Genomic DNA, 26,020 nt, shown 5'->3' with positions numbered 1-26,020 from the left:
TAACCTCTATATAAACAGTGTCACTCTTCGTCCTGTAAAATCCGTTCGTTTTTTCACATCATATCTTGAACCCTTTTTCTCAGAGCAGGTACTACACCAACTTTCAGACATTGGCATGGTAATCGGCTGTGTTTTCTGGTCAGGAACAGTCTCTGGAACTGCATTACAGGCTCTTGTAACTTAATTCCAGCAGCTGAGTAAGGAAATAATTGAATCGTGCGCCGAAGATGGATCCAGAGAACAGGGCGCAGAAATCGGCTTTGCCCTGCTATCTGGCTTAACTCAGAGGAGATTAGAAGCTAACGATGAGGCTCTGTTGGCATGGAGGCTGATAGTTCCTGTGTCTCTAAAAACTAAAAGAGCAGCCTGCGGCCACCATCCGACCTTTCTGCAGATTAGAGCCAGCCACGTTTTAGATCTCGATAGCACCTCGAATTACTCTACCTTGTTACCCATACACCGCATCGCAGCCTCCAGTGTCTGCTGTCTTCAGCTTTCTCATGTGTATTCAGAAGTTAATAGAGCTGAGTGTGGATATCCAACGTTATCTCGCGGCAATTTTTTGATTTAGTGGCTAAATTTGTATAAATTCGTACAATTTCATTCATACATTTGAGCATGATTCCCCAATGATAATTGGGTTTAGGGGTGGTGATTGGTGCCTGATCTTCTTTTAAAAATTACACATTTTTATACAACTGAACTACGAATTATCCATGAAACTGATCTGATGCATTAGACACAGGCAATCAAAATCGATTTTACAGTTTATTTTGGCGCACAAAAGTGTTCTTGGAGCTTCGTATGATTACAGTTCAACCACTATCAAGTCACGTGGAATGCTTTCAGAATGTTTTTGGTTCCTTTTCTGGACTTTGAGAATGTCTTGGGTCGACGTTTGGCTTTAAACATGCACCAAAAATTCATACAACCTAGCTGAAATTAGCCATACCAGTAACTGTTTTAGGTGGCATGGTGGCTCAGTGGTTAGCGCTGTCACCTCACAGCAAGAAGGTCGCTGGTTCGAGTCCCGGCTAGGTCAATTAGTCCAAACACCTAAAAGTATTAAATCAAGAAGCATTTTCTCAACAAGCAAAACATACTGTCTCGTTTCCAGAACTAAAATGTCAGAATTAAAGGTGCAGTAGGTGATTGTCTTCAGAAACACGTGTTGTTGTGCTGGTTGAAAGTCTCTTCACATTCCAAAAGTAATGATAAAAGTAAATGATCTAAATGGATTTATATGTATTTTTATATTTTGGGTAAGGCATAAAACTAAAAAATGTTCATCCAATTAAAAATAGAGTCAGGCTGACGTCTTTTATAATTCAGATAAGTAGCCCAAACTGTCTGTCAGCAAATGCAGATTTGAACAACTGTGCAGCCATTTTAACACAGCTCCACAGACCGCCGTTTGTGCATAGATGTGCTGCGCGTTCACAAGAGAGCGAGAGCACCTGCGCACTTATCGGTAAAAACATGCTGAATCAAAAAAATGCTCAACATTGAAGTTACCTTTGCACTCTGGAGAAAGACACCATGGCTGAAGGTCTTCTATTAGACAGGTAATGTTCGGTTTTAAAATAATTTTAGCTTCATGCAAAGCTGATGTAACTTTAGATGTTGTTACAAATGGGTTATATCTTCACAGAAGTGTTGTTCAGCCACTAAAATCTTTGAGTGAAAGATTGATAAGTTTCAGTTTCATAAGGGACCTTTTACAGCATCGATAATGTAGATTTTAATTAGTTAAACAACAAAACACAAGTAAATAGCGCTATTCCACCTAGCCTCTCCCAATATTGTTTACCATGCAACTCTAAATATTCGCTCTGAAATAGCATGTCGGTTAGGCTTAATAATTAGTGTAATTCCTGCATGCCGCGGGACAAGCACTAGTCGCTTTTGAGAGAGGGTTCTTTTGCTGTCATCTTTAAGGTGTGCATGCTCCTGTTTCAGAAGGCGTTGCTCTGGACGGCAGGGGGAGGCACTGTGATTCAGAGATTTATGCTAAGCTGTTACCATTGTGGAAGATTACTGCACCTTTAAGTGAGTTTTTTCTTAAAATAGGCTAAATAATCTGCCAGTGGTGTAAGCAGAATAATCTTGTTTTTTTATTTTGACATAAGATATATATTTTTTGCTTGTTTTAAGGTAAAACTCACTTAATTTCGACATATTTCTGAAAACGAGACAATATTTTTTACTTGTCCACAAAATGCTTCTTGAATTCAGAACTTTTGGATATTTCAACTAGAAACAAGACAAAAACTGAAAGTAAGAAAAGCATTTTTTTTTGTAAGTGTACATTTTTTTAAAACCCATAAATGAACAGTTTTCCATATTTTGTGATTCATGTTTTTTTTTTTTTTTTTTTGCTTTTGAATTGGGTAACACTTTGGAATAACTATCCGTTATAACTAGTTAATAGACCATTAATAAACTGTTAGTTAACAAGTTATAAATGACTTGTTAAATAAAAGATAATAGTTTGTTAATTATTTACAACTGTGCCTTATAGATGGGCAATGGATAACTTACAAGCCGTTAGTTGACAAGTTGTAAATGACTTCTTAACTGTATTTTAATGATTTAAAACTATACCTAATAAATTTTTAAGAGATCATGAACAAGCTGTTAAGTAAATTACTTAATAAAGACTTGTTAAGTATCAGTTATGGTGTGTATATGTTATTGGGACGTTATTCTAAAGTTGCAGCTATTTTTCATTTATTAACTGTTAGTTAATGAGGAATAGTTGCAACTTTAGAATAACCTCCCAATAACATGCTTAAGCTAATAACTAACACTTAACTATTATATTTACTCACACTTTACAGACGAGAGTTGTTCATCGTTTGTTAACCATCTACTAATACCAATGAATCCTTGTAGAACAGCAAATGGATGGAATAAGTTCAAGCTACAGAAATTTGATGTAATATTTAAAATATAAAATGTTTGTTTCTAAACCTTGTTCCACTTATAGGCTTTTCTGTGTGCTGTGTTTTACCAAAGAAACTCCACAGATGAAATGTTAAAAGTTGTCTTTAATGTATAGAAACACACATACTGAACCATGACATGGCAGTACAGCAGTATGCAAGAATACAAACCCATGAAGTGCTAAACATGAAAACAAAATAAATAAAAATTTTAAATTACACCAGTGGTCTAATAAAAAAGTTTCACTGGTGTTATTATAGGGTGAACAACTGATCTGTAAAGTGTGAGTAAATATAATAGTTAAGTGTTAGTTATTAGCTTAAGCATGTTATTGGGACGTTATTCTAAAGTTGCAACTATTCCTCATTTACTAACAGTTAATAAATGAAGAATAGCTGCAACTTTAGAATAACGTCCCAATAACATATATACACTATTAACTGATACTTAACAAGCCTTTATTAAGTTATTTACTAACAGCTTGTTCATGATCTATTACTAATTTATTAGGTATAGTTATAAATAATTAAAATACAGTTAAGAAGTCATTTACAACTTGTCAACTAACAGCTTGTAAGTTATCTATTAGCCATCTATAAGGTACAGTTGTAAATAATTAACAAACTATTAACTTTTGTTTAACAAGTCATTTATAACTTGTTAACTAACAGTTTATTAATGGTCTATTAACTAGTTATAACGGATAGTTATTCTAAAGTGTTACCTTGAATTGCATTATGAATCTTTCCTCTAACAACTTTAAATGTTGAAAAAAGTTGTAAAAAGTGTATTCTGTTCACACTTTTAATAGTTTGAAGTGATATATAATCTGGGTTTACATTTACATTTAGTCATTTAGCAGACGCTTTTATCCAAAGCGACTTTCAAATGAGGACAAGGAAGCAATTTACACAACTATAAGAGCAACAATGAATAAGTGCTGTAGGCAAGTTTCAGGTATGTAAAGTGTAGGAAGCAAAAACATTAGTAATTTATTTTTATTTTATTTATTTTTTTTGTAATACAGTTAGCGGTAGAGCCAGAGAGGCGATTGCAGATTAGTAAGGAAAGTGGAGACTAAATAGTTGAGTTTTTAGTCGTTTCTTGAAGACAGCGAGTGACTCTGCTGTTCTGGTGCAGTTAGGGAGTTCATTCCACCAACTGGGCAGATTGAATGCGAGAGTTCAGGAAAGTGATTTCTTCCCTCTTTGGGATGGAACCCCGAGGCGACGTTCATTCACAGAACGCAAGTTTCTGGAGGGCACATAGATCTGCAGAAGTGAAAGCAGATAAGAAGGAGCAAAGCCAGAAGTCGCTTTGTAAGCAAACATCAGAGCTTTGAATTTGATGCGAGCAGCAGGGTTGGTGTTGTATACATTAAAAAACCTAGTAATAAACTACTAGTATTTGTCTTATTATTTTACAGACTTAATTGTTTTTTGATTATCATTTATATTATTTCAAACTACTAAAATGTCCATAAAGGTTACTTTGTTAAACTGAAGAGTTGAATTTTCAACATCAAAAGTCCACAGAGCAGAGATACACATCCCATAATGTACAGTAATTCATAAGTGTAAATACACAGTAAACAACCTGTAATTCACAAAACATGGAACAGATATTTAATACAGTGTATGTAATATATACACTGTATGTATACTATATTTAAATAGCTATATTTCCTCATAGCTATATTTCCTCATGAGATCAGGCTTTTATTTCTGATAATGATAATATGAACCTTGGAAGATGGCTTCACCTTACAAAAAGGTGTTTAGCAACACTATGCTTAGGCTTCAGAAAGCAATGTTGAGCTGCTGACACTGAGGTGAGCTTTAATGAGGTAAAACAGCTGTCACGTTTTATTATGTTGTAAGGGTTTTGTGTTTTGCCTGTGGGTAAATTCAGCTCTCTGCCACCCATGGAGCTGGGAAGGAGGTGCCATTTGTGTGTGTGTGTGTGTTTATGGAATGGTAGTCAGGTAAATGAGGCAGTTCTGTGAACAGGGTCCGAGTCGGGGTCATGACTTTGCCGGGAGTGGAACGAGACTAAAGTTACCCCACAGGGAGGATTGGAATGCCCCCCAAATCAGTGAAGTGCAAGCAAACGTCACCCCACACTGACTTTAGACTACAGTGACCCTGTCTGAAACTTATCTGATCCTTATTGTCATATAAAATAAAATAAAAAATAGATAACAGTGGGCCAATTTATGCAACCCAGGCTTATTCTGAAAACGTACCGCTATATATATTTCTGGAGAGTGCCATATACGTCCCAGGAGCTACGCTTTTTGATGTTTTTGTGTTAGCGAATCCACCAGAGGCTGATGTGTATGCTTTTTGAGATCTCAAATTTCTCTTGTGAGTGCCATTCACAACTGCTGTTCTCGCATAAATTCACCAGAGGCCGCTGTTGACTGACTGACTGACAGACGGCTCGACTGACCCATCCTCCTCCTTCTCTAAAACCAATCAATGGTGCTTTAAAAAGCACTGATTGACCCAGTCACCCACTTCCCTAAACCCAAGTGAGTTTTAAAAAGCAATCCAGAAAAAGAAAAGCCTGATTTTTACCACGTTTTCAGATTTTACCACATTCTCACCCTGCTATTTAATTATTTATTTAATTCTTTAGCTTTTGTTTTTGTCTTACCTCCTTTCTGGAACCATTTTTTTTTTTTTTTTTTACCAGACTCGAACCCCAACGGTGTGGTCTCCAGTTCACTGACGTACATCGTGAGCTAACTGGACAAACTGGAAACAGCGGGAAACCCGTCCATACCGAGGTAAGCGTCAGGTGGTAAGAGCGAAAAGGAACAGCGTCATGTAGCATTTGTTTTAAAGACGAAATGCTGCCATACGTATTTCTGGCTACATAATTCGCGATCTCCAGAAACATATATACACTGAAAAAAGTGATTTCGGAGAGCGGTAAATATAATCTGTGGAAACCATATAAAATGTACTTGATTATTGCAGCCAGCCAAGGAATTCAAAAGTAATGGGTAAATTGTACATATACTACCCATTCGTCAACAGTAACAACCATCACATAGAAAAATTCAGTAAAGTATACCCCCAAACCGTGAGTTTATTGCTTGAAATTGCGCATGCGTCAGCCCGCGTTTTTGAGTGTGGACAACGCTGGATCTTCTCACCGCCTGCCATGATCGAACAAACAGCAGATATTATGGTAAGCTATTTTTACATGCTGTATATTGCACAAATGCAATTGTATTTTTTGAAGTTATGAGATATTACACTTCACTTGTATTAGGCGTTCGTTTGTTTAAAATGCCATTACTTAAAATTAAAGTTTGAAACTGTCGCTGGCGTCACCGTGGCCAGGGACACACCAAGCCGACAGCAGGTGGAGCAACGTCGGCCCGTCGGTCAGGCAAGTTGGTATTTTGTGTTCACGCGTCGGTTAGATGTGCCAAGTGCCATCGGTTTGGTGTGTCCGGGGCTTTAACTGTCTGCACAACTGCCGGTAAGCGGGGTTAGGTTGGTTTTGTTTTCGATACTCCTGACACATTCAGACGGTCCCTTACCGAATGAGGCACCAAGCAGCGCGAGCTCTCCCGGCAACTGTTAAACACAGATTGCGAGGGCTTGAACGGAGCAGTGCTCGTAATGTCGAGCGAAAAAAAAGAAAAAGAAAGCTGTGAAACATGACCAGCTTTGTATTTTTGTAGGAAACACAGTTTAGATTTTTTAGGGTAAGAAGTTTTTGAGTTATTGCCGTCCATCACTGAACCTGTCAGGAATATCGAAAACAAAACCAACTTAACCCTCTCTGCCGGTATGTGTTCGTGGTGTGCTTTTTACAAGATTAGTCAGCATGCAAGACTGTGTCTGACCGCTGGTTTTAAGGTTAGAAACTAGTCAACTCCAGCATTTCCTAATAAGTAATATTGAATGGGCAGAGGATTAAAAATAAAAACAGTGTATCCCACGAGTATGTGTGAAAACACCCACTGCTGCACCTATGTTTTTAACGAATTGCGGGATCACGCAAAACATATTAGAACTGATTTTATATTGTATTTTTAGAACATCGGTGCTTAATATATGTTTTCATAATCTGTTCATATGTTTTATTTATGAGGCATATTACATCTATGATGCTCAATAAATGAAGCATAGATATTAATATATGTAATTTTAATGCCTTTATTTTTGTAAATTTGGTACACAGTCTGTTATTTCTGCATAACTGACCCTTGTCAAACAACCTTGATCAGAGAAGCATATATAAACTACCGTATTTCCCCAGTTAATCGCCATTCTGCAAATAGTTATTTTAAATGCCTGGGGTTATAATTCATTTTGCATAATAAACACCCACCCGAATAACCCCCAGTGTTGATTATTTACATTAAATTGGGGTAAACACAAAATCAACTGTACAAAATTTAACCGAGGTACATGTTTGATAATTTATTTTGTGTAATTTTCATTTTTATTTCTGTTGCAGGCAGAGTCTGTATATGTGGACACTCACTATTTGCCCTCTCTACAGTTTCTCTTGTCTGTCCCCCACAAGCAAAGACCCACTGATAGACCGCTGTTACCAGTTCTAGGGCTGACACATCCGCACACGTCCACATCACAAGTGTATCCTGTAAAGGTATGCAAGTTTTCCAAATAAAATAAATCACATTGTCCTTAAAGATGTAGTTACCTTAACGAAAGTCTTCAGTTATGGACAAATGAAATGGAACTGCAATTTATAAAATAAAATAAAAAAAAGGATTTTTAGCCAAAGAATTAAAGTGGTCAGTCTCAGCCCCTCTTTTGGTGTGTTGTAAAAAAGGTATTATTCACTGAAGCTCAGGTGAAAATATTTAAAATATATTTCAAATAATAATATTTTTTCTTCCAATTAAGATACTTTCATGTGATATATATGAGATCTGGTTTGTGATTTAAAATAACATTTTTGGTCCTTTTACTTCCTAGATCAAAGAGGAGCATCACAGCAGTTTCCTTGAAGTAGATATTCTTGCGGAAGCTTGATGACTACACACCATGTTTTGCAGCTAATGCATGCCAAAGGAGGAGCAGCTAGTTGCAAGATGCATCCTCTGCTGGACAGTTTAAATGTATGTTATTTTATTTTTTTTTACAAAATAATTATTGATATGAGGGAATTAAAAGTGAAATAATTTGTAAACAATTGCATTGTTAAGTTGAGCCCCATACCAACTTAAACTACCTTTTAACATCAATGGGTAAATTGATTTTCTTTACTGCTTTATCCATTTGGGTCATGAGTAGCTTGAGACAACCAAGCATTTATCAGGCAAAGGGACAGGGTTCACTCTGGACAGGTCGCCAGTCTATTCCAGGGCCAGAATTTTGTCTTAATATATGTAAATCACTCCCCACTCCCACACTAAATTGTATCTCCCTACAGGCACAGAACATTGCGGAAAAAAGAGATGCTGTTATCTGCTGCCTCATTAACTACCTCGGGGAAAGACAAGAAGATATGTTCCATGACTGGCAGGTATGTCATATTGATAACAGATTCTTGATCAACTCAAGGGATCCTCCTCTTATATCCCCCTTCTCCTTTTGTCTTCTACCCTCCTCTGCTCTCCTTTTGATAAACTGAAATATATTGAAACAGCATCTTAAAATAAAATTGTGTTTGCTTTTTGTTTGTTTCTTTTTAATGTAGGAATGTGAGGAGTACACAGACAAAACGATGAAGGAGATTGTGGAGCACAACATCATGGCTAAGGAGGACAATTTTTCTATTGTGATCGGGGGAAAACAAGTGATGGAAGGATGGGGAAGCCAAACAAAGGCATGCATACTGCTAGGACTCATATGCAATGAACATTGAATATCCAAAGAAGCTGAAGAACACGTTTGAAGCTTTTCAAAAACTTTGTTTTGGAAATTGATGGGGCAAAACTACTGAAGAAGGTCCACAGTCTCAAAAATAAGCTCATGCAGTAGACATTTCTCTTATTTGAAGAGGATCTTTTGTTTGGACATACCTTGATGGAGTTGTAATGGAGTGTTTTTATTTTCTTCTCTTCCATCATTTGCTCCACACACAGACAAAGACCCATCCACTGTCTCTCAGCCCTCTCCATTGCTCTGTGTTTTTCCCACATATTGACAGAAAATACTAATAGAAAATACTAATAGGAATACTAATAGAAAGTGGCCTAAAGAATTTTGATCTCACCTACCGTCTTTTCTTCCCCATTTGTTTGTTTATTTTATTCTCATCCTATCTGCGAGAGTGAGAGTAAGGACAAAAATAAAGAATGATTGTATTTTGTTTTACTTTTATTCGGATATTTGATACTGTACATGCACAAAAACAACCACAAGTCTGTGTGTGTGCTTTTGGCTTTTAAAATAGAATAAGTGGCCTTTGAAAGTTTTATATGCAAGTAGCCAATTACCAGAAAAAAACTTTTTAAAATGATCTTAGTGAGTTATAAAACAGGTTTATTTGTTCATTGTTGTGTGAAGCTGTTGTACTTTATTTAGCACTTTATTCTGTGTGTTTTAATAATTTGGTGTCCTAAAATGGGTATATGTTTTATTATTCATCATTATTGACACATTTGATAGATCAGTGAGTTATAAAACAGGTATATTACTTGAAATGTTGTGTAATGCTGTTGTGCTGCACTATATTTTGAGTGTGTTTTGGGATTTTTTTTAATAAAACATTAAGTTGATAACCCATTTGAATGTCTTTATTGTAGAGGTACATTTTACCTTTTCTGAATAAGTAATTGTTATTAAGTAACTGATATTAATAAACTTTGATTATATAGATAATTTTTACCCAATAAGTAGCTGTTGTATATATACATAAATGTGAGGTATATTTTACCCAATTTATGTAAGTATTTAATAACTTTTTACTTCAGATAGTTTATACTCAATATATGGGACTAAATCTACCCAACCAAAGTCGATGCAAATTGTTACCTCAGATTTATTGGGTAAATTCTATAGATTAGTTTTTACAGTGTAGGGCTACGTTTTAAGAATGAGCCATATGCCAATTAAAAACAACATTGTTAAACAGTTTAAAATGATCTCATTAATAGAATTTCAACTGTAAATTGACTTTTTAGTTACATTTTATCACTTCTCTGACAATACATTGAAAAAAAAAAATTTTAATTAGTGTTTTTGTCTTGTTTTTAGTCCAGGTATTAAATCTAGAAGCATTTTCTAGACGAGCAAAACATATTGTTTTGTTTTCAGAAATAAAATGTCAAAATGAAGTTTTTCCTCAAAAGAAGCAAAATAATCTGCCAATGGTTGATGCCAATGGCAAAATAATCGCATTTCGAAAAAAGCACATTTAGATTATAAAAAAATTCTGAAAACAAGAATTTATATGTATATGTATATGTATATATTTTTATAAATGTTTTATTTAATTATATATATATATATATATATATATATATATATATATATATATATATATATATATATATATATATATATATATATATATATATATATATATGTATATATATGTATATGTATGTATGTATATATATATACACACACACACACACAATTATTGTTAGATACCAATAGATAGATGTCAATGGGCCAATTTATGCTAACAAAGACAACATTTTTATAAAATTTAAAATTATGTTATTAATTTCAATAGTAAATTTAATTCGAATGATTTAAATAATTTTAAATGTAATAAGGTAATTTAAAAATCAATTATTAAGGATATTTTGAAATTCAATTGATTCTTGTGATGGCAAATCTAAATATTTACTGTGATTCAAATAAATGCTGCCCACTAGGCATAAGATACATTTTAAAAATATATATTTTAAAAAAAGTCTAAAAAACAGCACGTAGTTACAAATATAAATATAAACGAGAGAGATAAAGAGAGAGCAAATGAGTAAATATTTTGATTGGCTAATGAGGTGACAATTCAAATAATTAATATCAATTAATTCTTTAAATTAAAGGAATAGACATTGTTTATTAAAATAAAATTAAATTAATGTCACAATTTACTCACCCTTTATTTGTTCCAAACCTGTTTGACTTTATTTCTTCTATTAAACAGTAAAAAAAATATTCAAAATAAAATTAAAAAAATGTTGCTAACCATTGACTTTTTATTGAATATAATTGATTTTTTCCAGTAATTTTGGATGAACTATGATACTTGTTATTGAACAAAAGTATTTGTGTTTGATATTACTAAAGTCTTTTTTTAATCAGTTGTATTGCTTCTAATGATCAGTTACCTTGGTGTTGATTGTGGTTTGCTTATATGCAAACATAATGATTCAAATTCTGCAGGTGAATTGTTCAAACTTAGTCCGGTTTACAGCATTCAACACAAATTTGATCAACAAAAACAAGCTTTTCCTCCCCACACAGCCAGTCTTCATACTGTCAATTGTAGTACGATATAATTTTCAGTGAATTTGCAGTGAATTCTTAAAAAATGAAATATTTTGGGAACATTGGAAACATGTTGACATTTTATTAAAGCACCCTTTTTCTTCTAAATGTTCTCAGACCATAGATTCTAATAAAGAACCTTTATTTTTTTTTAAGAGTGAAGGGTTAAAGCCTCTTCCTAGCGACACAGGAGCTTCTCCCTCCAGAAGTGTGTGGTAGCTTGCAATATTCTTGCCCAGAAATAAATGATACCGAAACAAGAAGTGGCACATAAATTAAAGTGACAGTGTGATTGATGAGTTAGCAGCCAAGGGAAAGGATGTTTGCAGCATTTTAGGGGGGAGGAGGTGGGGGAGACGCAGACTCGTGCGGCTTGCAGGGAGTGGAGAGCCATCAATCCCAAGCTCCCCTGTGCGCTGAAGTACGCCCCTGAGAGGAGTGGCTCTGGGCTTCTGCCCATCCACTAAATGAACTGCATGCAATATTAAAAGATGCAAAACGAGCCCAGGCTGGACCTCTCCCAGAAAAGCCCACTGGCAACTGACCCATCAGCTACCAGGGGAAATAAACAGCTTCCGAACTCGTTTTCTCCTGTCTGACATTACTCTTTTCTTTTGTTTTGCTCATAATGACTCACGTTTTATGTTTGTGCTTTTCCCTTTTAAAAGGATCAAACCAATTATTGCTTCTTTAATAATCCAAAACCCCAGTCCTGCTGGACAAACACAGCCTAAACACCATGACAGTATTTAGAAAAAGGATACTTGCTACTGACAAACACTTGAAGTGTGTTTGTGTATAAAAAGATGCAATATGCTGCTTTACCATTTCTTAATATTGTGGTAAGATGATCACATCTCTTTCCCAGAGATGGGTTGCGGCTGGAAGGGCATCCGCTGCGTAAAACATGTGCTGGATAAGTTGGCGACCCCGGATTAATAAAGGGACTAATCCGAAAAGAAAATGAATGAATGAATGAATGAATGAATGATCACACCTCAGTTGAATAGCATTGGTTTACAATTTAGGACTTATGTTAATGGTCACATCCAAGTGATAATAATAATAAACAATAAACAATAAATCATTCAACTACATTTATTGAAGTCAATTTTCAAAAATATCGAAAAATCATGTAAAAAAAAAACAAAAAAACAACAACATTAACATGCAGTACTGTTTATGTAACTGTTGAATGCTTTGCTTATTTAATTCAGTCAGCCAGCAGTTTTTTTTTTTTTCGGCTAGAATAAAAGCAGTTTTTAATTTTTTAAAAAACATTTTAAGGTCAAAATTATTACCCCTTTTAAGCTATATATTGTCGATAATCTACAGAACAAACCATCGTCATACAATTACTTGCCTAATTACCCTAATGCCTAGTTCAGACTGCGTGATTTTAGTCCCGATTTTGGCTCGCCGACAGGTTTTGAGAAATCGCTGACAAATGCCTGAAATCACAGGTAAATCGCTGCTCGTGCACGTGAGTGACAATCACACAGTATAAACAATCAAAGACGCTATCTGAGAGAGTCGGCGATGCCTGCGAGATATTTGCTATGCTAAATATCTGGAGCTGTCGGCGATTCAAATCATGCTGTGTGAATTGAGTTTTGACTGAAAATAACATCAGCGATCGCCTACAGCCTACAGGCTGGGGGAGAAGTTTAAAGCGCTCTTTTTCAGTTTATTTGGACCCACAAAATGGAGGGAAAACTAGTGGAGGTTTGACAGGACTCAGGAGCGCCCGTGTCTGTTTGACGTTTTATACAGAAAGAAATTAGTTTTTTATCAATGTTGAGGAGAAATGGCTTATTCCCTTTAAACCCAGGTGAGCAAATATGTAGATTTTCTACCCCATTAAAGGCTTCTTTCTCATGTAGTTAATAACAAAAGATATACTACGTGTTTGTGGCTGTGAGACGTAGTTAGGACGAAGTTGTTGGCGATTCTTCCTATAATAAAGTCATGCAATGTGAAAGTCCCTGTCGCCGATCCATCTTGCAGTGTAAATAAAGCAGCGACGAAACGCTAGCCCAGATAGTCATGCAGTGTGAAAACATCTGTGACACGACTACTTTGAAAATCATGCAGTCTGAACTCGGCATAACCTGCCTAGTTAACCTAATTAACCCAGTAAAGCCTTTAATTGTCACTTAAAGCTGTATACAAGTGTCTTGAAAAATATCTAGTAAAATATTATTTACTGCCAACATGGCATAGATGAAATAAATCAGTTTTTATAAATGAGTAAATAAAACTATCATGTATTAGAAGTGTGTTGAAAAAATCTCTCCGTTAAACAGAACAAAAAAAATACAGGGGGATAATAATTCTGACTTCAGCTATATATATATATATATATTGTTTATCACTCCAGAATGAGAGTATAGTTCCTAGACATATCTTCATGCTATGCTAAGCTAAGCTAAAAAGGTCTGTTAACTCTAGGGTCTATATTAGCCTATATTTCCAAAACAAAAAGTTGAGTGTTACTTTTATTTGCACATTGAAGGTAAATAATCATCTAAAACACCCACTCTTGTTGGGCTAAAGCAGAATAGATGAGCTACAAAGCAGAATAGATTTTGATCAAATCTGTAGTTACTCTGTGTTTTTCTTTAGTAAAGCTGATTGTTAACCACAGAACATATGACCATGTTTGCCTAACAATGGTATAAGAAACGAACCCCACAAAAAATAGAAGAAAAACAACTACATTTTTTTAACTGTGAAATACAATAAAGGGTTTAACAGTTAGGTTATGTTCTGTGGATGTTAATACTTTGAAACATTGGTGCATGACACAAACATAAATGTAATTTGCCATAAAATTTGGAAATTTAATTTACGCGATGTAAATAAAATTACTAAATGTTATAGTAAATTACCATAATTATTATTTTTTGTCATGCACCAATGTTTCGAAGTACTAACTTTGTAGCCCAGACAAAAACACAATCATAAGAAGGTGTTGATAAGAAAGTCAAATGATAAACCAATGCTCATAGAGCATAGTTATGGCATTTTTATATACCGTAAATTTTAAAAGGCAAGGTAAGTTCATTTATAGCACACAATAGTAAAGTGCTTTACATACAGTAAACGGGAATAAAAGAAACAAATATAAGAAAATAATAACAACAAAGAATAAAAATGGGTGAGGCAGTGCCGCAGTGTGTAGTGCTGTCGCCTCACAGCAAGAAGGTTGCTGGGTCGCTGGTTCGAACCTCGGCTCAGTTGGCGTTTCTGTGTGGAGTTTGCATGTTCTCTCTGCCTTCGCGTGGGTTTCCTCCGAGTGCTCCGGTTTCCCCCACAGTCCAAAGACATGTGGTACAGGTGAATTGGGTAGCCTAAATTGTCCTTAGTGTATGAATGTGAGAGTGAATGTGTGTGTGGATGTTTCCCAGAGATGGGTTGCGGCTGGAAGGGCATTCGCTGTGTGGAAACTTGCTGGATAAGTTGGCGGTTCATTCCGCTGTGGCGACCCCGGATTAATAAAGGGACTAAGCCGACAAGAAAATGAATGAATGAATGAAAAAATAAAAATGATTAAAAACATATTCAAATGTGTTAAAACAGGTTTTAAAGGAATGAAAAAGAAAAGAAATAATAGTGCGATCTGTGGAACGTAGCACACTGTTCATTCGATAAAAGCACATCTAAACTGATGTGTTTTCAGACTTGATCATAATCATCTTAGGGATCTGTTTGGCTTGTATTCAGTGAGCATATCTGTAATATGTCGAGGTCCTAGGCCATTTACTGATTTATAGGCAAGTCAATAATCATTTAAAATCTTTCCTGAATGTAACTGTGAGCCAGTGTGAAGACCTGAGGACAGGTGTGATTTGCTCTGATTTTCTGGTTCTAGTCAGAATCCTTTTTGGTTGTCTATTTGGGAAGGCCAGTGAGAAGTCCACAACAGTAATCCAAGCTACTGGTCATTAAAGCATGAACAAGTTTCTCTAAATACTCACTGGAAAAAAAGCACCTAGTTCTTGTAATGTTTTTGAGATGGTAGATGTTGGTTTAGTTACTGCTTTGGTATGTGGCGGTTCAGGCAGTCTTAGAAATGAGTTTCAGCCTCTCTTACATAGTATTGGCAATCAAATTGTACAGACTTTGAGAGTGAAGCTAAACCACCATTTAAAAAAGTCAAAATAAACCAGTCAACTTCTAAATGATTGAAACGTGATGGTGAATTCCTGCGCTGCTGTCTGTAAGTCACGAACGGGTTAGAGATGATGATAATGACGGCTCATGCAGATGAGGGATGTAGAGCTAGAGGTGGGGGATCTCGCTCAAGCACTTAACACTGCAGGTGTTTTGTTTGGGGCAGCCTTAATGAAAAAAAGAGCCTGGATGAGATCAGCGCTCACCTCTGCTTTTACTGCGTCTGAGACAGAGATGAGAGCTGTGATGGCAGGGCAGTCACTGTGCCGTTTGCTTTTTTACTGCCCATTCTAACAGATGAACAGCATCAATCTTTAGCTCGCCATCACAGTACGGCTGCGTGAGGAAGGAGTGTGTGTGTGAGGAGCACAACAGGAGGAATGGAAATAAATAAATAAATAACTGCAGGTTAGATATTAGGCTAGGAAATAAAATAATCGGTCACAATTTACAATAAGGTTTCATTAGTTAATGTATTCACTAACATGAGCAAACAATGAACAATACATTTATTACAGTATTTCTTTAGGTCTGTTAAGTTGTAATAACTCTTCTAAAACCCCTTTCCCAATCTTTCTGAATGAAATGCCTACTTTACTACATTCATTCAGCCTGCGGTAGAAAAAACAAGCCACATGCAGCCACTGTTTTCTCATTTAAAATTCCGTCTGCGTCACATTAAGGAAAGAATAGCGATCGCAGCTTCCGGTTCCAGACTTTAAATACTATTGCTTTGAGAACTGCCACAACTGCAATTAGTAGCTTTTCCATTCTGAATGCAAGCCCTACACCTAAAAAAAACAAACACATATCCATTTTTTTAAATAAAACACATTTTAAATGATTTTTTCCCTGCATCAGTGACAAACCGAGATGAGGATTTGTCATAAATCAGAAGCTGAGTTCTCTTGCCTGTTGAGCAGACGTGATTTAAGAGCAGGTTCAGGCTACAGCTTCACTTCTCTATCCCCCGGGAAACAACAAAACTGCTTCACACTTGCGCTCACAGTCTGTTGTGTAGAGAACAATGCACAGATGAAAACCAGTTATTTATGTGTTTCTTTGTCAACATGTTGTTATTTATTTAAATATTTGCTTAAAGATCCAATGAAGGGCTTTAAAATATGCATTGAATGTTTGATGCTATTTGATCAAAAACATAGAGAAGCTCCTCCTCTTTTTCAAAAACAGCCAATAGAATTCCTGTGCCAGTCAGAGCTCTGAAGTTCAAACACATCACACTCAAAAATAATGAGTTTGTCTCACCATTTCTCCTTTTAAATGACAGTTTTTAGCATATTTCAAATGTGTCCGATACGTTTTGTGCAAGCCAGACTCATTATTAATATGTACCCCCATATACATTTATTTTAGATAGTACGGAAATAGTTGGGTAGGATTAGGAATGTAAATAAAATCATAAATTATAAGTATTAATAAACAGTTAATATCTTAATAATAGGCAGGTAATAAGCCAGTAGTAAATGGTGTGAATTGTTACTTCAACTAAAAGTGTTACCATACATTCATTTACATTACAATAATAAACCAACACAAAAAGCATTTGTCAATCTTTTAAGAAAACCTAACAACTCAAACACACAGAGACAGATGTGAGTTTGTGGGAATGGTGGTAAAGCCTATACTTTGCATTAGTTTAACCTTGACCATGGTTGTTTCAGTTGAGAATAGATGATGGTGTGACCATAGCCCTGATCTTGACCTGCGGGACACCTGTTTGCACGCTGGACATTCCCAGGACAGCCTAATCTGAGGGCGTCCTGCCATAAATCAAACCCTGGCCCGAGCTTCTGTATTTAATCAGTGATTAGGAAGAGTGTGAAGTCAAGGCTGACGAAAGCCTAATGAGACGAGACACCATCAAGAGCTGTTAATGATTTACTCGCTGCTAAACTGACCAACAAGTAGGAATCCACACACACACACACACATCACCCACACAAGCACTCACTCTCAAACTATTGAAGAGTTCAAGAAACTCATTAAGGCCATGCCAATAGGTATCACAACAAATGTTGATGAATGTGTGCTTGTGGGCGGCGATTAGGTTGGATATGTCAAGTTTGTAATTGAGGACTTGGTGAACTGCTTCTATTTCAGTGCTCTGGGATTAATAAGATAAGTGCGCTCTAATAATATCCACATCTGTAATAGCACACACATTACAACTGATTACAGACAATACAAATTATTTGACATCTTGGTGAATGTTGAATGAATAGTCCACATCTTTGATGCTTTAAAATATCTTCACCAAGCAAACTTAATAGTTGTATATTTATAAGCAAGATTAAACTTTACTGGTGCACATAATGTGTGAAGATTTTAAAATAAAGTTACATTTATTCATTTAGCAGATACTTTTATCCAATGTGACTTGCATAACCCAGGCTCATTCTAAAAAACGTGCCCCTATATACATTCCTGGAGAGTGCCAAATATGTCCCAGGAGCTCTGTTTTTTTTTTTTTTTTTTTTTTTTGCTGTTTATTTGTTTTCGTGAATCCACCAGAGGAGGCTGTTTACGATTTTTGAGATCTCAAATTTCTCTCATGAGTGCCATTTGCACCTGCTCTTCCTGTGTAAATCCACCAGAGGCCGATGTCTACTGACTGACCGTTCGACTGACCCACCCTGCTGCTTCTCTAAACCCAACCAATATTGTTTTCTAAAGCACCGATTGACCTGCAGACCCACTTCGCTAAACCTAACCGACAGTTTTAAAAAGCAATCCAGAAAAAAAAAGCTCTCACTTGATTTTTACCACATTTTTAGATTTTGCCACATTCTCACCCTGTTATTTACTTGTTTATTTATTTTTTTGGCTTCTGTTTTTGTCTTTCCGACTTTCTGGAACCATTCTTCATTGGACTCGAAACCCGTCACCAACTCCTCTCTGCATCTCAGGTTTGCCGATGTATGCGGCGAGCTACTGGACAAGCTGGTAACAGTGGGAAAGCCATCCACATGCAGGTAATAACTGGTTCCAGATAATACAAATTATTTGACATCTTGGTGAATGTTGAATGAATAGTCCACATCTTTGATGCTTTTAAATATCTTCACCAAGCAAACTTAATAGTTGTATATTTATAAGCAGTATTAAACTTTACCGGTGCACATAATGTGTGAAGATTTTAAAATAAAGTTCCATCAGTTATTATTATTGTGAAATGACTGCCCTGAGATGCTGAAAACTGTAACATTTATTCATTTAGCAGATACTTTTATCCAATGTGACTTGCATAACCCAGGCTCATTTTGAAAAACGTGCCCTTATATACACTCCTGGAGAGCGCCAAATATGTACTAGGGGCTATTATTATTATTTTTGCTGTTGATTTGTTTTTGTGAATCCACCAGAGGAGGCTGTTTACGATTTTCGAGAACTCAAATTTCTCTCATGAGTGCCATTCGCACCTGCTCCACCTGTGTAAGTCCACCAGAAGCCGATGTCTTCTGACTGACCAATCGACTGACCCACCCTGCTGCTTCCCTAAACCCAACCAATATTGTTTTTTAAAGCACAGGATGACCTGCAGACCCACTTCCCCGTAACCTAACGGACAGTTTTAAAAAAGCAATCCAGAAAAAGAAAAGCTCTCGCTTGATTTTTACCACATTTTCAGATTTTACCACATTCTCACCCTGTTATTTACTTGTTTATTTTATTTTTTGGCTTCTGTTTTTGTCTTTCCGACTTTCTGTAACTATTTTTCACTGGATTCACTAACAGTAAGCACAGCACGTTTAGAAATAATACAGGATTTATTTACTATGGTATGATTAAAGAACACTATAGCATTTATTATAAATGAATATAAACATTTACTAATGTGGCTTATCTTTACTGGTCAAACAGTATCTGCACCACACTCCCAACCTCCCACCCTCTTCTGGTCATCAGAAAGCAAAAAAAAAAAAAAAACACACACACAACAAAGGGCCTGTTTCTACAATGACCTTGGCTGTGACATCATGTGCCGGTAGAAAGAAATGAAGCCATTAGACTGAGGCAGCGGTAGGCTATAAATCAAGCTATTTCCAATAAGCTGCCTTAATGGTCATCCATCATGGAGGTGCGTGAGGCAGGGCGAAGCGAGGTCCAACTCGGCATTGCGGGGTATCCGAGCGGCCCTCGCAGGCCAGAGACATAAACAATAATAATCCCCATCTGATGGCCCTGCAGGAAATTTAGGAACACGCTCCTGCCTTTTGTTTGTCAACGGTCATATTTGGAGGGAGGGAGCGATGAAATGGATTCTCATTATCAGCAAACACAACAAACACAGACGCATAGAGGCGCACTGTAAACTGGAGACAGATTATGGCAGAGGACAATGAAGGACACCGCGGAAGGAACGTATTTGATTTACTGCTGTTCTGGGAGGGGACGGACATGGTGAAAATGGACAGAAATCGAGAATGACTGGTTGCTGGCGTATCAAACACGCAGCAGGTGCCTCATGTAAGTTCGTGACACGTGATGGTTTATATTTTCCAGATCGAGAGCTGCCCGGAGGACATTTTATCACTCAAATGCTCTATCGTATAGTTCAGTTCAGTTTTTTTTTTCTTTCTTTGTAGGAGAAATAAAACACATACAGTTGAAGTCAAAATGATTAGCCCATATTTCCCAAATGAAGATTAACAGAGCAAGGGATTTTTCCAACCCAAGCTCATTCTGAAAATGTAGTCCCGCGGACATTTCTGGAGACAGCAGAACACGTCCCGGGGGGTACGCACGGCTGCGTTTATTTTTTTCAAGCGAACGCTGCGGGGCGGTGTGACGCTGTTCCCTTCGCGCTTGCCTTACCTCCTTGTGGAGGGCTTCCCCGCTGCAACCCGTTTGTCCATTCAGCTCACCGTGTACATCAGCAGGCTCGAGATGCAGAGAGGAGTCGACTACGGCGACCGGTTTCGAGTCCGGGGTAGAGCAGTTCCAGCAATCAGGTAAGACAAAAACAGAATCCCAAAAATTAAGTGAACTAGTTTCGAAACAGGGTGAGAATGCGGTGAAATCTGTAAACGCGGTAGAAAAAAAATCGGGGCTTTTATTTTTTTGGACGGCTTTTGTAAACTGTTGCTCGGGTTTAGGGAAGCTAGCGGGCGGGTGGGTCGATTGGTAAAATCGGTTGGGTTCAGGGAAGGAGGAGGGCGGGTCAGCCGATTGGCCTATCACGCAGTCAATCATCAGGTCAGTCGGACAGCGGCCTCCAGTGGGTTCACTCGAGAACAGCGCGGGCACCAACCGCACTCGCAAGAGGCGTCTGAGGTGCGAAAAAGCGCACAACAGCGGCCTCTCGCGGATTCACAAAAACAAAAACTGCAGCCATATGAACCTGCCGGGACGTATTCTGCGGCCTCCAGGAACGTCCGCGGGACTACGTTTCCAAAAATGAGCCTGGGTTGGATTTTTCACAATAAGCAATATTTTTTTTTTTTTTTCGTTTTCTTTATGCACTGAAATTCCTCCAAATTTCTTGAAGCTTTTAATGATGTTATGCACTGTTAAAGGTGATTATTCAAATGTCTTTCTATCTTTCTTTGAGGAACATTATTTTTAAAAATTCCAATTATTTTCTCACCTATTTGTTGGCAAACTGATGATCCTCAGTCCATCTTTGCATGTTACAGTTGAAATTACATCATATATTGAGCAAAAATGCATGATCCAAATCACATTTAAGGAGAACTGTACTGCTTTGTTTTCAGCTTCTGTGCAAGCTCACTTTGGAGTTCCAGAGAAAGATGTCTCCAGGGTTGCCAAAACCCCAGGCCTCAAAGCCAAACAGCAAAGTTGGGAATGTCCCGGCAGACATGTCAACAGGAGTGAAGAAGGCCCACCACACTGACCTTCTGATGACAGCATTACTGCAATTCATTACGTTTACAAGCTGCAATTACGGTCGGAGCGTTTCACTCACCCTTTTTGTTCTCCTTTCTGTTTCCTACTGTCTGTTGGTTCCTGAAAACTGGGTGAAGTCTGACCAATGTGGCAGACCAGTGTCAGCTAGAATTCACTCACACTCTTTATTTTTTTCTTTAAATAAAACCTAAAATATTCTCGAGTCTGGATATTGTGTTGCTCTTCATATCCTTCGACAGAAGGATACTCACTTCTGATTTCTCTAATGCTTTTTCAAAGTCTTGGCACATGCAGCTTTATTTAAGGTGGATCTGCAACCCAGGCTCATTCTGAATATGTACCCCTATATACTTTCTGGAGAGTGCAAAATATGTCCCAGGAACTACATTTTTTCACCAGCGTCCACTGTGTACCCTTTTTCAGATCTCAATTTTCTCTTGCAAGTGCCATTAATGTCTGCTGTTCTCCCGTAAATCCACCAGAGGCCGCTGTTTACTGGCTGACTGACTGTGCAACTGACCAATCACCCCACCTCCTTACGTAAACGCAATCGATTGTGTTTAAAAAAGCACCCACCCACCACCTTCCAAACCCAACCGACAGTTTTTAATCCAGAAAAAGAAAAGCCCTCACAGCAGCCTGATTTTTTACTTTGTTTTCAGATCTAACCATGTTCTCATGCTGATGTTTACTTGTTTATTTATTTTTGCTGTTTGTTTTTGTTTTATCTGCTTTCTGAAACTGTTCTTTGTTGAACTTGAATCCTGTCGTCACTGTCAACTCCACTCTGCATCTCATACATGGCGAGCCACTGGGCAAACTGGTAACAGCGGAAAAGCTGTCAAAATGGATGTAATGGGTCAGCTGTTAGCACAAAAAGAAACAGAAGAAGTCGGTAATACCACCCCGTAGTGTTTGTTTTAAAGATGAAATGCAGCCAGATGTAGCTCTGGCTACATAATTTGCACTCTTCAGAAATGTATACAAGGCTACGTTTTCACAATGAGCCTGTAATTCACAGATCTGTGTCTCAGTAAATTTCTGTGCACTGTAAAAAATAAAAAATCCTGGGTTCCACACAACTGATTTGTTATAAGACAAAACAAATGAACTAAGTTAACTTATTATTTTAAAGGAAAATTAAGTGGATTGAACATAAAACAATTAAGCTGTCACAAAAAAACTTAAGCATTGTGTTTCAGCTCAAACTTTGAGTGTTTGAGTGTGTGTACAGACCGGTGTACAGTTAATTGCTGTGTAAATGCATTTATAACACCTCTGAGTGGTAGCAAACAATCAAATGCCACTTCAGAAGTGCTTCATGTCACCTTTGAGGTGTAAATAAGGCATGATTTTTTTTTTAAATAGAGCAGGAAATAAAAGTTCTATTTATTTACGCTCAATGAATGATGAACATCGAAGACTAACAACAGGCATTTAAAAATTACACTGTTAAAAAATGTGTGGAACCCAGCATTTTTTAACAGTGTAGTTTTTAATCGCATGTTGTTAGTCTGACTAGAATAAAATCCTCAATGCATTAAAATGACATTGATCTGTCAGAAAAAAAATTCAGTAAGATTGTTTCTTAATATTGTATTCAGTCCAAATCTTTCTTTAAGCTTGTATTCAAATCTGCCTTCATCCAATCAGCACCTGATCCACAGAACCAAGTACCACTATTTATTTTTTGACTGATTTTACTTTAACCTACTTTGTAATAGTGTGAAAAATGATGTCTCTCAGTTTATAAGTGTATAAAAAAACTGTATATTATATAAAATGTATCTAATTAAGACTAGAACTATTTGATTATATTGTGCGAAGACTTGCCTAATAACCCTAAATTGCCTAGTTAACCTACTTAACCTTGTTAAGCCTTTAAACGGCACTTTAAGCTGAATACTAGTATCTTGAAAAACAGCTAGTAAAGAATCATGTACTGTCATTATCCATTTTCCATCAGCTTAGTCTTTAATTTAGAGGTTGCCACAGCAGAATGAATCACCAAATAGTCCAGCATATGTTTTATGCAGCGGATGCCCTTTCAGCCACAGCTGAGTTCTGGGAAACACTCAAATACTCTCAATGACAGAGCTGTGATAAACAAAACACTACTGGCTGTTTTTTAATGTCCCACCACCCTCTTCTTAAGTGTATCTGTCTATGGACTGCAATACAAGGCATAATCTAGTAAGTTAGAGGCGTAACCTGCAGTTATCGAGATCTCATTGAACCATGCGAGATATCACAATGAGATGTTGCTGGCAAAATGGTGGAAATACTTACCAGAGAACATTTTCACCAAATGTTTTCATGATTTTTCAAATTTATCCACAACCTCTACATTTTATTTATTATTTATTTATATTTATTATTATATTCATTCATTAACCCCTTCAGAACCTGCGTCCATTACAATGGACATCACATGACATCCCATTTTTCTGAAATTTGGAACATAATTCAGGTCTGAAGGGGTTAAGTAACTTCTTCATGCTGTTTCACTAGATGACTCCTTCATTTGTTTTGTCATGACGGTTAGCCTACTTGATGTCGCCCTCTGTGGTTGCAAATAAGAGTACAATTGCGAGCGGGTCAAGTATGCAAGCCTTCGCAACTCACGCCTGTATGTTAATCACTGTGACAATTGGGTTTAGGGTCAGGGTATTTGTAGACGTTATTAACTATGATGATTGGTCTTAGGGTAGGGGAAGTTGTAGACGTAAATAATTGTGACGGTTGGGTTTAGGGTTGAGAAATGTGTAGACGTTAATAACTGTAATGGTTGGGTTTAGGGTTGGGGTAGGTGTAGACGTTAAAAACTGTGACTGTTGGGTTTTGGGTTGAGGAAGGTGTAGACATTAATATCTGTGAGGGTTGGGTTTAGAGTTGAGGAAGGTGTAGACGTTAATAACTCTGATGGTTGGGGAAGGTGTAGACGTTAATAACTCTGATGGTTGGGTTTAAGGTTGTGGAAGGTGTAGACGTTAATAACTCTGATGGTTGGGGAAGGTGTAGACGTTAATAACTCTGATGGTTGGGTTTAAGGTTGGGGAAGGTGTAGACGTTAATAACTCTGATGATTGGTGTGGCGAGGGGGCATGGCCGAGAGCCGTGGGAACGGAGTGAGGCCACCGCGTAAGTGGATACACCTGCGGTGCGCACCTGCTTCGGATCCCACGGAAGGAGCTCTGGACGATAAAAGGAGGAACTATGGCAGAGAAAGCCGAGAGAGGACCGGGCCCGGGCACATTGTTTTACTTTTGCTTTCAGTTTGACGGCAGTCTCCATGAGGAGCTGTCGTCCGTTTGTTTTGGTTTAGACGGCAGTCTCTGTGAGGAGCTGCCGTCCCTGTTATTAATAAATCATTTTAAAAACTGTGTCGGTTCTCCGCCTCCTTCTTCCCGGCGGCCAAAGGGCCGTGAACGACATTACAGTTGGGTTCAAGGTTGGGGAAGGTGTAGACGTTAATAACTGTAATGGTTGGGTTTAGGGTTGGGGAAGGTGTAGACATTAAGAACTTTGATGGGTTTAGGGTTGAGGAAGGTGTAGACAATAACTGTGATGGTTGAGTTAAGGGTTGGGGAAGGTGTTGAAGTTAATAACTTTGATGGTTGGGTTTAGGTGTGGAGTAGGTGTAGACATTAATAACTATGATGGTTGTGTTTAGGGTTGGGGAAGGTGTAGACATTAACAACTTTGATGGGTTTAGGGTTGGGGAAGGTGTAGACGATAATAACTGTAATGGTTGGGTTTAGGGTTGGGGAAGGTTTAGACGTTAATAATTGTGATGGGTTTAGGGTTGAGGAAGGTGTAGACATCAATAACTGTGATGTTTGGGTTTAGGTGTGGAGTAGATGTCAATAACTGATGTACAGTTCCATTTTGCCAACAACAGTCATGTGGGTCTCCATAACTTCAAGTTACACCACTTCATGTTATGCTCCTGTTTTGCAGGCAGACAGACCCTACTCAATGTTTCAATTGAGATGACGTCAAACACTGCAAAAAAACAAAAAAAAAATACGTTTTTCAGGTGTTACGTTTTGTCTTGAGAAATCGTTCCACATAAATCCACAGATTTGTGTGCAAAATTTTGTACAGAAACATCCAAAAAATGAAATAAAAATTTGCTCAAAACTCTGATCGGGCCTGCTCACCAGCAAATATGACTGCGTCTACATTCACTCATCCGAATCAGCACAGATCTGTGTCCTCTTCAATCTCAGAAGCCAGCGGAGGCTCTTTGTGGACTCTTTGTGCTCATAATGGGGTTATGCCTCTCAAACCGGCCACTTAAACCAACAACATCTGCTGCAAGGCCAGCCCTCGCACTCCACCGAACGTGCACAAGAGCTCCTTCTATACGTCCTGCATGCATTTTTTTTTTCCCGACGTGTGTCGCGAGGAGAACACTAGCGCAGCAGCCTCTGTTGTATTCACAGTGGCTAATCCCCACTCCGCTGCGCTCTAATCCCCAGCTATTGAGCTCTCTCGCCCGGCTTCCTCCGGCCCCGACTGCCAAAGGCAGCGGTCACTTGTCTCCTGTTATTCACTTTCCCCCT

The 26,020-nt window shown here is 37.5% G+C and overlaps 1 protein-coding gene and 1 long non-coding RNA gene across 2 annotated transcripts in view; one reads left to right on the top strand and one right to left on the bottom strand.

Annotated features, from left to right (window-relative positions):
* meis1b (Meis homeobox 1 b) overlaps positions 1-26,020 on the top strand; it is a 598,746-nt gene that overhangs the window by 182,331 nt on the left and 390,395 nt on the right. The gene's annotated exons all lie outside the window — the stretch shown is intronic.
* On the bottom strand, positions 1,800-10,229 carry LOC147840975 (uncharacterized). Its single transcript, XR_015505732.1, has 3 exons — positions 9,957-10,229; positions 3,671-5,857; positions 1,800-2,378 (listed from the first exon to the last, which is right to left on the bottom strand). It is a non-coding gene; the product is annotated as an uncharacterized LOC147840975 (long non-coding RNA).

This window comes from Danio rerio, chromosome 13, assembly GCF_052040795.2.
Source record: "Danio rerio strain M-AB ecotype USA chromosome 13, GRCz13ab, whole genome shotgun sequence".
Classification (NCBI taxonomy): Eukaryota; Metazoa; Chordata; class Actinopteri; order Cypriniformes; family Danionidae; genus Danio; species Danio rerio.
Note: the sequence above shows the minus strand (reverse complement) of the source record. Positions and strands in the feature narration are given on the sequence as shown.